This window comes from Gossypium arboreum, chromosome 4 (genome assembly GCF_025698485.1).
Source record: "Gossypium arboreum isolate Shixiya-1 chromosome 4, ASM2569848v2, whole genome shotgun sequence".
Lineage (NCBI taxonomy): Eukaryota > Viridiplantae > Streptophyta > Magnoliopsida > Malvales > Malvaceae > Gossypium > Gossypium arboreum.
This window is the reverse complement of record NC_069073.1, coordinates 44,403,144-44,417,520: the sequence shown is the minus strand read 5'-3', so window position 1 is coordinate 44,417,520 and position 14,377 is coordinate 44,403,144.

Here is a 14,377-nt window from a genome sequence, read left to right as displayed (position 1 = left end):
ATATATGAATGCGTCGAACCCGGGTCAATTAAAGCAACAACACTTATATTAAAACGGGAGAAGGAACCCGTAATAACATCAGGAGTAGGGGCTTCCTCTCGGGTACATATCGCATACGTTCTTACCAGGGCTCGAATGGGAGTACTCGCTTTGGAGCTCTTTCTATTTCTTTTTCAGTTCATTCAGGGCAGTCTCTGAGAAAGTGATCGAAAGAACCACATCTGAAACACCTGTCGCTCTTTATTCGGCACTCTCCGAAGTGAAATTTGTTGCAGCTCTTACACTTTAGTTTTTGATCATCTACACTCCCCACACTAGTTACCATCGGGGAGGAAGATCTTTGACCTCGTCGTTTAAAGCTTCTTGATCTACCCGAATATCTCACTGATGAAGTGGAGCGTTCATGCTGACTCCTGGCTTTCTTCATGGAGAACAAGAGTGTTTTACCACTAGGTCTCTTGCTCGCAACTCGAGCCTCTCTCTTAGCTTGTTTTCTTTCATTACTAAGTTTTTTGACCTTCTTAGCTCGATCGACCAAGGCGGCAGACTCCCGTATTTCCAAGATCCCAATAACAACTTGATGTCCTCATTCAGGCTTCCCTCGAAGCGTTTACACATTTCTGATTCAGTTTGGACCCATTCAGTTGTGTACTAACTTAATCGTACGAACTCTCTCTCAGTCTTATTCCTTGTTTGAGTTCCAGGAAATCCTTTCGTTTCAAGTCTAAAAACCATTGGCTTATGTATTTCTTCCTAAATTCTGCTTGGACAAATCCCAAGTAATATTCTCTTTTGGCACTACCGAGGATACGGTCTTCCACCAATTATATGTAGTGTCCTTCAAAAGGGACACAGCGCACTTCAAACATTCCTCAGTGGTGCATGACAAATCATCTAGCACCCGCGTAGTGTTCTCGAGCTAGAACTCAGCTTTTTTAGTGTCATCATCAACTTTCGCTCTAAATTCCTCAGCCCCACACTTTCTAAGCTTATCTACAGGGGCTTTACCGATTCTCACCGGTGCCATACCTCATGGCACATCCTCATCAGGTTGGTTACGGGCGGGGTGGTCTTGGTATATTGGGGCGATTTCTTAAATGATCCCCAAACCACTCATCCATCATATCAAAGAAGGCAGCTCAGGCCTCTTCTCAGCCTTCTGACATCAGCCTTCTACTACTACTAGGTACAGCTTGTTGTATGGAAGCTGGAGCATGGCTCTCAGCTCCCTTAGACTCGTCTTGTGCTCGATTGGAAGACATTTACTATATTCAAAACAATTTAAACAATTAGGAAACGTCACACTATCGACATTCAAACAATGCCATGTATAGCGTATCTTTAACATCCCCGACAATAGTTCTAGAATCGACTAAACTGTAGCTCTGATACCAATAAATGTAACACCCCTCACCCGTATCCAACCCCAGGATAGGGCTTGAGGCATTACTGGAACTTTACATTTTCAATATACTAACTCAGGTCACAAAATTTCATTCAAATTTAAAGCTTTTCATTTTTGAATATCTCGTCCCTTGTATAGGCCTTCGAGACCTATGACATACCAAGAGGCAGTGCGGGACAAATACGGGCACGTTTGATTAACCTTAGGCTTCTCAGAAAAATTCCTTGTCATGAAGTGTCACACGCCCATGTAGACGGGTTGTGTGGACTCACACGCCCATATGACTTAGGGCATGCCCATGCCCTTCAACCATGGGCAACACTAACTTATAAACACGGCCAAGGCACACACCAGTAGGCTTACACAATGTCCAAAAATTGAGCATTCTACTAAATTAACATGGCCCAGACACACGCCCGTGTGTCCTACCCGTGTGCTAGTCTAACTTAAAGTTTTAGGTGTATGGGACACACAGTTATACAACACGCCCATGGGGATAGGCCGTGTGTCACGCACGACCTTGACACACATTTGTGTGTCTAACCATGTGGACCTTAATAGGCTATTTTCCAAGCCTTTAGTCACCCATTTCTACTTCTTTTTCTTATTAAATGCCAAATTCAAAGTAAAACATGCTTATACACCTATAAATGATCTTGGTGAAGTTAGTGTATGGAAACCTCATATCATTGGTTTCACACTTGGAAGGCTATTTCCAATATAATGCTTATGGGTTCTCATGTCATTTTAATTCAGCCAAAATTGGCTCGTTCATTTGACTCATTGCCGCTTAGTAGCAACCCATCATTTGTATATAAAACCATGTATAAATTGTAGGTCATAGCCTACTTCAACTTAGCCAATTTTCTTGGCATAAACAAAAAGACAAATATATTTTACATGCCCTCATTTAGCAATTCAAATGACACATATAACAAAATACTCAAACATACTGTACATGCCATTGAACAAAATGATAAGGTCTCTGTACCAAAGCTTGTCTAGTTGATAGTGTATTGACTCTCCAATTGTCTTCCAGTCCTAATGAGTCATCGAGCTCTGTGAGACAGGGAAAAAGAGAAGGGGTAAGCGTTTTCATGCTTAGTAAGCCTGAGTAACTAGAAAGTAAACTTACCGAGTAATTAGCATACATCCATAATTAAATCATGAAATCATCCAATATGAAATGATTTCCTATCACACGCACTCAATCAATAAGTTATCACATAATCATGTATCATGTAAATTAACTAGATGAGCTCATCATTCAACAATTCATTCATACATGTATCCCACGTTAATCTCATCGGGTTTCTAGGAAATCTCAATGGAATACCCATTATCCGTCAATTCATTCAAATGATCCTTCCATATATGCACTCCCATGAACCTCACATCATATAGTGGGATTACCAGTCTAGGCTAAATCCCCCATTATATGAAATCGTAAGGCGATGTCAGGATTACTAGTCCAGGATAAATCCCTTATAATGACAAACACCCTTAATGAGCTCAAATCTGAATTACCAGTCCTGGCTAAATTCAGATCCTAATTGGATTAACCATCTGGGCTAAATCCGCAATGCACACATATTCTTCGGGGGGTTTGATCATTCAAGTAACACTCGTTTGGGCTAGATTCCTTTACATAATCGAGATCACGGATTACCCGTCCGGGCTAAATCCTTACTGTAACACATGCAGGATTTCATTTCACATGTAAAATATGGTTTATCCATCGTATTCCCTTTTAACCTCAACTGAGATAGTTATCAACAATTCATTATCCAAGATGCGTTTTATGCATTTTCATGCCATCAATAAATGCAAATATCATGCATTCATAAATCATGCAATTATGCATATTAGGGGTTTACTTAAGGTTATCCGAACTTACCTGGTACTCTTTTCGGGATTGTGTTTCGGTTATTCCGAAACCTTACGTTTACGATGATCGACCTCTGAAATTTGTTCCTCGGTGTCTATATCAACAAAATTAACTGATTAATACCCCACATTAGACATTTCAAGTTTAATATCTACCCCGGTCCAAATGACTGTTTTGCCCCTAACCTTTGACATTTTTACGATTTAGTCCTTAGACTCGTATAATGAAACACATGCAATTTCTATCTTACCCAAGCCTAGCCGAATATTTTTGTCTCTTAGATATCCCACATTTTCCATTAATTTCTCATTTCTACCCCACATTTACATCTTTTGCAAAATGGTCCCTATAAGGGTTTTTCAAGAAAATCAACTATGAAAAGATGTTTAACAAACATAAATCTTTCATATTCCTCCGTACTCCATCAAAATACAAGCAACTCATGCATGGGTAATTTTTTAAACATGAACCCTAGTATGAAATATGGGTAGAAATGGAAAGAGCAAGCTACTGGGATTTCAAAAATACAAAGAACATGAAAAACGAGGCTTGGGAGCACTTGCTATTGAGCTTGAAAATTGAAGAAACCTAGCTATGGTGTCCTCCAAATTTCGGCAGCTATGGAAAGAAAATGAGCATATATTTGGTCCATTTTTCCCCTTTTTATTTTACTTAAATGCCAAATGACGAAAATGCCCTTAAGCCCTTTCTTTGAAATTTCATCCATGCAAGCCCATTTTTGTCCAAAAATTTAGAATTTGGGTAAATTGCTCTCCAAGACCTTCTAATTCATAATCTAAAGCAATTTCATACAAATTGCTTCTAGAATCCAAGTTTGAAATTTATTCAATTTAGTCCCTAATTTCCAATTGGATATCTTTTACTTAGAAATTCTTCATGAAACTTTAACACTTGCATATACTCATATTCTAGGCCTCATAATAATCATAAAGTAAATATTTTGATGTCGAATTTGTGATCCAAAAGTCACTATTCCAGCTAAGCCCTAATTCAGAATGTTACATGAAATGCAAGGAAATTGAATAAAAATCATTTTACGAGCCTAGGGGCCAAAGTACAAATATGTAAAAGTTTAAGGGTCAAAATGAAAATTTGTAAAAAATATGATTTTGGACCCATATGAATAATGTGACTAATTAGTAAGCTAAATGCGATATTATAGATCAAGGAAAATGAGATGCGGACATAGATTGGAAACAAATAAGATTATGGAGTAAATCAGAATAAATAGTCGTGCTCCTATTCGAGGCAAGTTTGTATGTAAATAATAATGCAATAATATCATTATTTATGCTTGAACTTAAATTGAAGTGTTAACATTATGTGATGAATATTTATATAGTTGATATGATGATTGTATTATGTGACAAATGTCTAAATGTTATTATGGGCATTGCCATGTTTATTTCATGAATATGAGAATGGTGAATTGGTAAGCATGAATAATATTATGGTCGTTGTTCACGACATGACAAGCAAGTGTGATAAGGATGCTATGTGCAAGTGTGAAAGCTCTCATTTGAACCTTAGGAATAGTTTAAGATACAAGTGATATGTCACTAGGAATTAAGAAATCCGAGCTCATTGAGCGGTCTAAGTTCGTGATATATGTGAGAATCCAAACTTGTTGAGTGGTCCAAGTTCATGATATATGAGGCATCCAAGCTCATTGAGTGGTTCGAGTTCATTATGGATGAGAGCATCGGAGCTCGTTGAGTGGTCTAAGTTCATAATGGATGCGATACATGTAACATCCGAGCTCGTTGAGAGGTCTGAGTTCATTATGGATGTGTTACATGTTATAAGGTAGCTTTGGCTACGTATGTTTATGTGGCACTTATGTCGAATATTTCATGTATCTAGTAGTATTCCGGTGTTCAACGGTATTATAATGAATGATGCGATGAAAGCCCCAAGATGGGCATGGTAATGAAGGTAAAGTTATTCGGTATGCTACAAATACGCATGTGCGTATGTTATACTCATGAGTAATGCTTTGTTACAGGATGATATATGACAAAAAGGTATATTCATGTATATGTATATGTATATGTATATGTATATGAATATTTGATTAATGAGATAGAATTCTTGAATGATGAATAATCTTGGTGATTATGTTATTATGCCATCTTATGATAGTTATCATGATATTACACTAAAATAGTTTTGAACATCAGTAGTTGTGTGACTTCGAAAATCCACCAAAAATTGTAGAAATTGAATTGCAAACTAAATAAGATATGAGATTAAAGCTTAGTGAATCTAGTTTCAATTAGAAAAATAGTGTATGTAAAAGAGCTTCATATTATGAGATATTTGAACTTTTGTGAGATAGAGTTAGAGTGATTTTGGGCTCCCCTGTCTCAACTTTGGAAAGTCACTAAAAATTGTACAAATATGATTATGAGTTAGAATTTATATGAATAAACCCTTAATGAGTATATTTTGAATATAAATAGACAGGAACATTAATCAAATATCGTACTAAGAGATAATCAATTTTTAGTAAAGAAAGGTCGAAGCTATCAAATAGCAGAACAGGGGTAACTTCAGAGAATAAACTGTACTTATTGGCTAAATCAAAAATTCTAGAAATTTTATGGCAAGAATATATGTGAGTCTAGTTTCAGGAAAAATTAACAGATCTTAATTTGGATTTCCATAACTCAAGATATTAAAAATTTAGTGATTATGACTCGAGTAGATAGCTTGACCAGAATATGAGCAAATAGTTGAATTGTGTGCAATTTCAATTATATTACCATGGAATCATGTTGATAATTTTCTTATTATTTTCATATGGACTTACTAAGCTTTAAGCTTACTCCCCCCTTTTCAATTCTTTAGTGATGTCAGGTTAGCTCGAGGTTGGAAATCGTCAAAGGCAGCATCACACTATCAAGCTATTACCATTATTACCATTAGGGTATTGATAAACCTTAACTGTATTTGTGTGAGTGGCATGTATAGGGACTTAGTTATTATGATGTGTATTCTTTTGATTTGGCCAAGATGTTGGCTTAAAACTGATTCGTTGTGTTTAGCCGTGAGACGTGGCTTATATGGGTTGTAGCTTGTAAGCCTATTTATCCAAGCTATTTATTGATGCCTTGTGATTTGGTCATGTGATTATATTTGTTTGATATGAATGGTTAGTATTAAGGTATGTATGCTTGATGAATGTCTTATGACCAAACGAAGTGGTCATAATCAGAGAATAAAAGTGTCATATTGCAATAAGTCAATAATGCTTGAACATGAAATTGGTGTGGAATGACTTAGGCAAGCATGGTATAAATGTATAAGTAATAATCAAAATGACATGTTCAATTGATTGTGAATTGGTGTGTTTCGACTTGGTATAAAATGAGTAAGCAAAACACATGTATGATGATATATGAATATTACAATTGAGTCTTAATGGAGGATGTTTAATCATTTACTTGATGCTACATTTTATGTGTTGATATTGTATGTGACATCCCAAAATTGGCCCTAGTCGGGAAGTGGTTTCGGGACCGCTAAACCGAGTCACCGACATGCTCGAACGTAATATTTATTGTCTAGAATATGGGAAAATGCATGTGTGAATTTTGAATTCTTTGATTTAGTTAATTTGATTGTGAATTGAAAGAAAAAGGACTCATGTGAAAGGATTTAAAAATATGTAGCTAATTTTAAGAGGTTAATAAAGGAATGAAGCAAAATAAATGGAGTTGCATGTCAAATACTCCATTTATTTTGGATGAGTGGCCGGCCATGTCTAGATGATGGGCAAGGGGACATGTTTCCAACATGTTTAGTTAGTGCATTATGTAGAAAGAATTAAGAAATGAAAAAAAAAAGAAAAAAATGAGCATGGATGCCCCCCCATGGTGCCGTAGCTAGAGAGAAAGAAAGAAAGAAAAAAGTTGTCATTCATCCTTTCTTTGAGCAAAGACTAAGAAAGAAAAACAAAAAAAATTGTTCATCTTTTCCCCTCCTTCCTTTGGCCGAAATTCCTAAGAGGAAGATGAGATTTTTGCTTCATTTTCTTTGTTTAGAACAGATCTAGAAGGAGATTTGGCTAAACTTGCATCAAGATTAAGGTATGTATGAGGTTGTGTCATGAGATTCATGCTTGTTTTGGTTGCTAACTTGATGTGCATGTTAGCCATGGTTCAAATCCTTGCTATGCCATGAAAAATGGTATTTGGCCAAGGTTGATATTGTGTTAAAGCCATTGCATGCTAAATGTGAAGCTTGCTAATGATGCATGCAATGATGGATTGACTACTCTTGAAATTTCTTTGTAGCAATCTTGAGTAAGACATTGAGTTCTTTGTTTAACCATGACCAAAGTTCAATGGGGTATGATTGTGATGTATTCGCCATGATGCATTCATGAGCATGATTTATGCTTGTTACTTGATTGGTAAAATTTGTGTTTTAGAGGGTTATGAACACCTTGAGATTCGCCATGCACCTATATGTGTATATATGTTTGCACATGATATTTTGATTATGAAGAAAGTGATAAATATGTTTGTTTAAAGAAAAATTTGTTGAAGAATGTTGTGAAATTTGCATGTACATTCGGCCTAGTACATGTATAGTGTGAAAAACCTTGAAATTATTTTTGATTTTGTGTATTTATGACCATGTGTAATCGGCCACATGAGTAATTTGAGCACTTGATGTTATGTTAAAATTCTTGAGCTTAAATATATGGATGTATGTATATGTGGACATATAATGGCGTTTTGGTTCAAAGGTTGAATGATAAATTATAATAAAGTGAGATGATATGAGATGCGAATGTGATTTACTAGTAAACATTATTGATAGAAATATTGAATACTTCTACTTGTATTCGTTAAGCTCAAGAGCAAAAGGAGCTAAATCCGATAAAGGGAAGGAAAAAGTGATCGAATAGCCGTTGAAGCTGTTCGACAACATCCGAGGTAAGTCCTCAAGAAATGACCCTACTCGAATTATGTGATGTGAAATATGGATGTATAATGATTATTGATTTATGTGTGTATGAGTATTTGAATGATATCCTGCTAAGGCACAAGGCGATTATGCTAGTGATATGTTTGTGTTTGAGCCTTAGTAACGAAAATGAAACATGGATGTGTAATGATTATTGATGTATGTGTGTGCATGAGCAATTGAATGATATCCGGCTAAGTCCCAAGACATTTATGCTAGTAATTATATCCGGTTAAGACCAAGGCAATTGTGCTAGTGACTACATCCGGCTAAGACCAAGGCATTCGTGCAAGTTGTTAAATCCGGGCTAATACCCAAGGCATTTGTGCAAGTCGTTCTATCCGGCTAAGACCAAGGCATTCGTGCATGTGGTTATATCCGGTTGTATTCCGAAGAAGCTTGGGCTGAAGGTGAGCGTTGGTTGCTGTAATAAATTTAATTAGTACGCTCGAAAAGCCCAAAGGATAAGGTATGTTTATATGTGCATTGGAAAAGTCGATATGTTTGAGTAACATTCGTTCAATCGACTAACGAATTTTCAGCTATTGAATTGGTTGATATCTTGTGAAAGTATACAATGATGAAGTGTGAAGTAAGTTTTCGAGTATCGAAACTTAGATTTTGATTCGATTGAATGAAGTAATAAGCAATCAAAATTGTGCCTTTGTATGTGGCCATTGAGCTGAAATGATTCATTTGGCTATGTGAATGTAATGCTTTAGTTAAAGCTGATTTTATTGCTTGAGACTTACTAAGCATAAAAATGCTTACCCGCTGCTTTGGCTCTCTCGCTTTATAGATTTTGTTCGTTAGCGATCGGATACGGGATCATTGAAGTCGAAGTCATCCACACTATCAAAGCCTCCATTTTGGTATAACTTTGGTTGAACTTTGAGATGGCATGTATAGGACTACCCCTTGTTGGTTCAAATGTGTTGTGATGTACATGTGTACGGCCATGCGAAAATGGCTCGTAGAAGTAAAGTACGAACTTAGACCATTTGTGATTTGTATATATATATGGTTTCATGACGTGATTATGGATTGGAAATGGGAGTGTTGGTCACATGATCAGCCATTGGAATGGCTAAAAATGATCATAGGTGAACCTATGTATGGCAAGACTAGTTGGTTCATGGAGACTACAAAATAGGTAAGACCTGCTGCCAGCTGCAGTGATGGGAATGTGAAAAATCACCAAAAATTGTAGGGATGGTATTAAATAGTGAAAGAATTATGTAAATTAACCTTGATGAGTCTACTTTCATATGGAAGAAACGAAACGGTCATAGGAGTTACGTGTTAAGAGATATTAAAGTTATCGTGAGACAGGGCCAGAACGGTTTCTGGGTCCCCTGTCGTGACTTTGAAAATTTACCATAAATTATCCAGAATGAATTAGAAGTCATTCCTAATATGTGCAGATTTATTTTTGAGTCTAGTTTCATTAGAAACAAACGGCATCAGTATTGAAACCCTGTACAGAGAGATATTCAAGTTGTAATGCGCGAAGGTCAGTGTAGTCGACCCCTGTAACATGGGTGACTTTAACTAATAAACTGTACCAATTGGCCTGACAAAAAATTCTAGAAATAAATCCATGGATTGATATATGAGTCTAAATTCAGGGAAAATTTACAGAATCAGTTTCCGAGTTGTGAAACTCGAGATATGCTTTTTAAGGCGACAGCAACGCAGTTTTCCAGCTTGCCTGGAATGTCAAATTGGTCGGTGCCATAAGTGGTTTTGGCTTGTTAACCCCTCGTGTCCGACACCGGCAACGGTCTCGGGTTCGGGGTGTTACAATTTTATTGGTATCGGAGCTACGGTTTAGTCAATTCTAGGACTACCGTGATATGTTTGGGGTCTAGCTATACATGCCATTAAATGATGAATCGATAGTGTGGTGATTTCTGACAATTTGACTTTGTGTTTGTTTATAGCAATGGATCCCGATCCCAACCGAGCAATAGCTGATGATGTGGAGAGTGTGGCGCTGCTCCGCGCAAGGGACAACGCCGGGACTCTCAACCTATGGCCAACAATCCGAATGATGAGGCTAGGCAAGCCTTTTATAGTGTGATGAATGATTGGTTTAACCAATACATTCGAACTAACACTACTGTTCCACAACCTCCATTCCCGACAAATGCAACCCCAACCTACAATACCTCCGTAATCGACCAAATAAGGTCAAGTAAGCCCCAAGTCGACAGGATTTGAAAACATGGGGCCACTGAATTTAAAGCTACGGACGATGACGATGCCGAGCAAGCTGAATTTTGGTTGGACAACACTATCCGGGTGCTCGATGAGCTATCTTGTACACCTGATGAGTGCTTAAAGTGTACCATCTCCTTGCTACGCGATTCCACCTACTATTGGTGGAGTACTCTGACTTCTGTGGTGCCTAGAGAGCAAGTGACTTGGGAATTCTTTCAAACCGAGTTCCGAAAAAAGTATATCACTCAAAGATTCATCGACCAAAAGCGAAGGGAATTTCTTGATCTTAAGCAAGGCTCTATGTCGATTCACTACTGACGAAAATTTGTGAGGCTTAGCCAGACGCCGAGAATGCATTTCGTCCGAATCTATTATGTGTAAACGCTTGAGGATGGGCTGAATGATGATATAAGGATGTTCGTTGGCATTCTCGAAATACGAGAGTTCGTAGTACTTGTTGAGCGAGCTTGTAAAGTCAAGAGCTTAGAAAGGAGAAACCAAAAGTTGATGTGGGAACCGGAGAATTTCAAAAGGTCCTCGGAAAGTCTCTTCAACAGCATCGAAGAGATTTCGAGATGATGTGAGCCGATCTAGAGGCGCCGGGCTTTTCTAGACGAGATCGCGGTCGACCCGTGACCACACGAGTCACTTGATCGCCATGGTGGAAATGATCGCCGAGAGAGAGCGGAGTGTCTGCATTGTGGTAAATGGCATTCGAGGAGCTGAGGTTCCGTGATCGCTCTGCTATAAGTGTGGATCGGCCGACCACTTTGTCAAGGATCGCCCGAGGTTGTTTGAACAAAATGTAAGTCAAAGTGGAAACCCGGTGCTACCATCGCCGAGGTAGGCCATCCAAATGCGGGCAATGCTAGTGGCGGTCGAGAGGGTCGAGAGATGCTACAACAAGACCGAGACTCGTGCTCTGCTAGGACTTATGCCATACGCCAAGACGCGAGGATGCCGCCTCACCGGATGTTATTACCGGTACTTTCACTCTTTTCGATACTAATGTGATTGCTTTGATTGACCCCGGTTCTACTCATTCTTATATATGTGAAACCTTAGCATCCAAGAAGACTTTGCCTATTGAGTCATCGAGTTTGTAATTCGGTGTCAAACCCTTGGCTCATTACGTGCTTGTCAACAAAGTGTGCAAGAAAAGTCCCCTAGTATTCCGAGGTTCTTGTTTTCCGGCGGACTTGATGCTTTTGCCGTTCGATGAATTCAACGTTATTCTTGGTTTGGATTGGTTGACCATGCACGATGCGGTTGTAAATTGCAAAAGCAAGACCATCGATTTGAGGTGCGCGAATAACGAGATAATTCGGGTTGAGTCTACGGACTTAAAGGGTTGCCACCGTAATATCGCAATGTTGGCCCGAAATATGTAAGAAAAGGGTGCGGCGTACCTTGCGTATGTGCTCGATGACAAGGAGTCGAAAAGAAACCCGAATCTGCGCTGTGGTTTGTGAATACCGGATGTTTTCCACAAGAATTGCGGGTTTACTGCTTTGCTCGAAATAGAATTTGGCATTGAATTGGTACCGGTACCACTCCAATTTCGATAGCTCCGTATCATATGGCACCAACGGAATTAAAGGAGTTGAAAGTTCAGTTGCAAGAATTGGTGGACAGAGGTTATGCTCGTCCGAGTTTTTCACCTTGGGGTGCGCCAGTGTTGTTTAAAAAGAAGGATGGAACCATGAGGCTGTGCATCGACTATCGTCAGCTTAATAAAGCGACGATAAAGAACAAATATCCGTTACCGTGTATCGACGATTTGTTCGATCAACTGAAGGGAGCTTCAGTGTTCTCAAAAATAGATTTGAGATCGAGCTATTATCAATTACGAATTCGAGATTCGGACGTACCCAAGACTGCCTTCAGAACGAGATATGGTCACTACGAGTTCCTAGTGATGCCGTTTGGGCTTACTAATGCCCCTGCGGTATTTATGGATTTAATGAATCGGATCTTCAGACCATATTTGGATCGGTTCGTAGTCGTGTTCATTGATGACATCTTGGTCTATTCAAGAAATGAGACCGAACATCTTGAACACCGAGGTTAGTGCTGCAAATTTTACTAATAAGCAATTATATGCTAAGTTCAACAAGTGTGAGTTCGGTTAAGAGAGGTTAGCTTCTTGGGTCATGTGGTATTCAGATCGGGTATTCGAGTCAATTCAATAAAATTTCAGCCATACTTAATTGGAAGCCTCAGAAATATTAATGAGGTTCGAGCTTTTGGGGCTTGCTTAGGTTATTACCGACGATTTGTAAAGGTTTATCAACGATAGCCACGCCAATGACGAAGCTACTCCAAAGGGATGTTAAGTTCGAATGGACGGAGAAATGTCAGAAAAGTTTTGATCAATTGAAAACTTATTTGACTGAAGCCCCAATTCTAGTGCAACCCGAAACGGGCAAAGAGTTTGTTATTTATAGTGACGCATCCCTACTCGGGTTAGGTTGCGTATTGATGCAAGAAGGTCGAGTTGTGGCCTGCGCGTCGAGGCAATTAAAGCCACACGAGAAAAATTATCCGACCCATGATCTCGAATTGGTCGCCATCGTATTCGCCTTTAAAGATTTGGCGACATTACTTATTTGGTGAGAAGTGCCATGTGTATTCGGATCACAAAAGTCTCAAATATTTGATGACTCAAAGAGACTTAAATTTGCGACAAAGACGTTGGCTCGAGCTGTTAAAGGATTATGAGCTGGTCATTGACTATCACCCGGGAAAGGCGAATGTGGTTGCGGATGCCTTAAGTCTTAAATCATTATTCGCTTTACGAGCGATGAATGTGCACTTGTCTGTTCGATCCGACAATGTGTTAGTAGCTGAATTGAAAGCCAAACCATTATTGATACATCAAATTCGTGAAGCTCAGAAAGTTGACGACGAGTTGGCTGCAAAACGGGCTGAGTGTGTTCCGAACAAGGGCTCGGAGTTTCAAATCGATGATGACGATTGTTTGAGGTTCAAAAGTCGTCATGCGTTCCAAAGAATTGAACTTATTTCGATAATTCTGAACGAAGCCCATTGTAGCCGAATGGCAATCCACCCGAGAGTCGAAGATGTACAATGATTTGAAACGTCGGTTTTGGTGGCATGGTATGAAACGAGACATCTCCGACTTTGTTTGAGATGTTTAATATGTCAACAAGTGAAAGCGGAACATCAAGTGCCTTCGAGATTACTTCACCGATCACGATACCCGAGTGGAAATGGGATTGAGTCACCATGGACTTTGTATCCGGACCGCCATTGTCGTGAGTAAGAAGGATGCGGTTTGGGTCGTGGTAGATAGATTGACTAAGTCGGCTCACTTTGTCCCGTGACGTGCGGATTTTTCAATGGACAAACTAGCCGAATTGTATGCGTTCTCGATTGTGAGATTGCACGGGTGCCTATTTCCATCGTGTCGGATAGAGATCCGAGATTTACCTTGCGATTTTGGAAAAAGTTGTAAGAAGCTTTGGGTACCAAGTTGCATTTCAGCACCGCCTTTCACCCCCAAACCGATGGTCAATCCGGCGGATAATTCAGATACTTGAGGATATGTTGAGATGTTGCATCCTCGAGTTCGGTGGTTCATGGGAACGGTATTTGCCGTTGATTGAATTCGCTTACAACAACGACTTTCAATCAAGTATTAAGATGGCACCCTACGAGGCTTTGTACGGTCGTAAATGCCGTACACCATTGTTTTGGACCGAGCTCGGTGAAAGTAAAATTTTCGGTGGATTTGATTAGAGATCTGAATGAAAGTGAAAGTAATCCGTGAAAGTCGAAAATAGCCTCCGATTGTCGAGAAGTCGTGACGCGGATCTCAAGCGTAAAGACATCGAGCATCG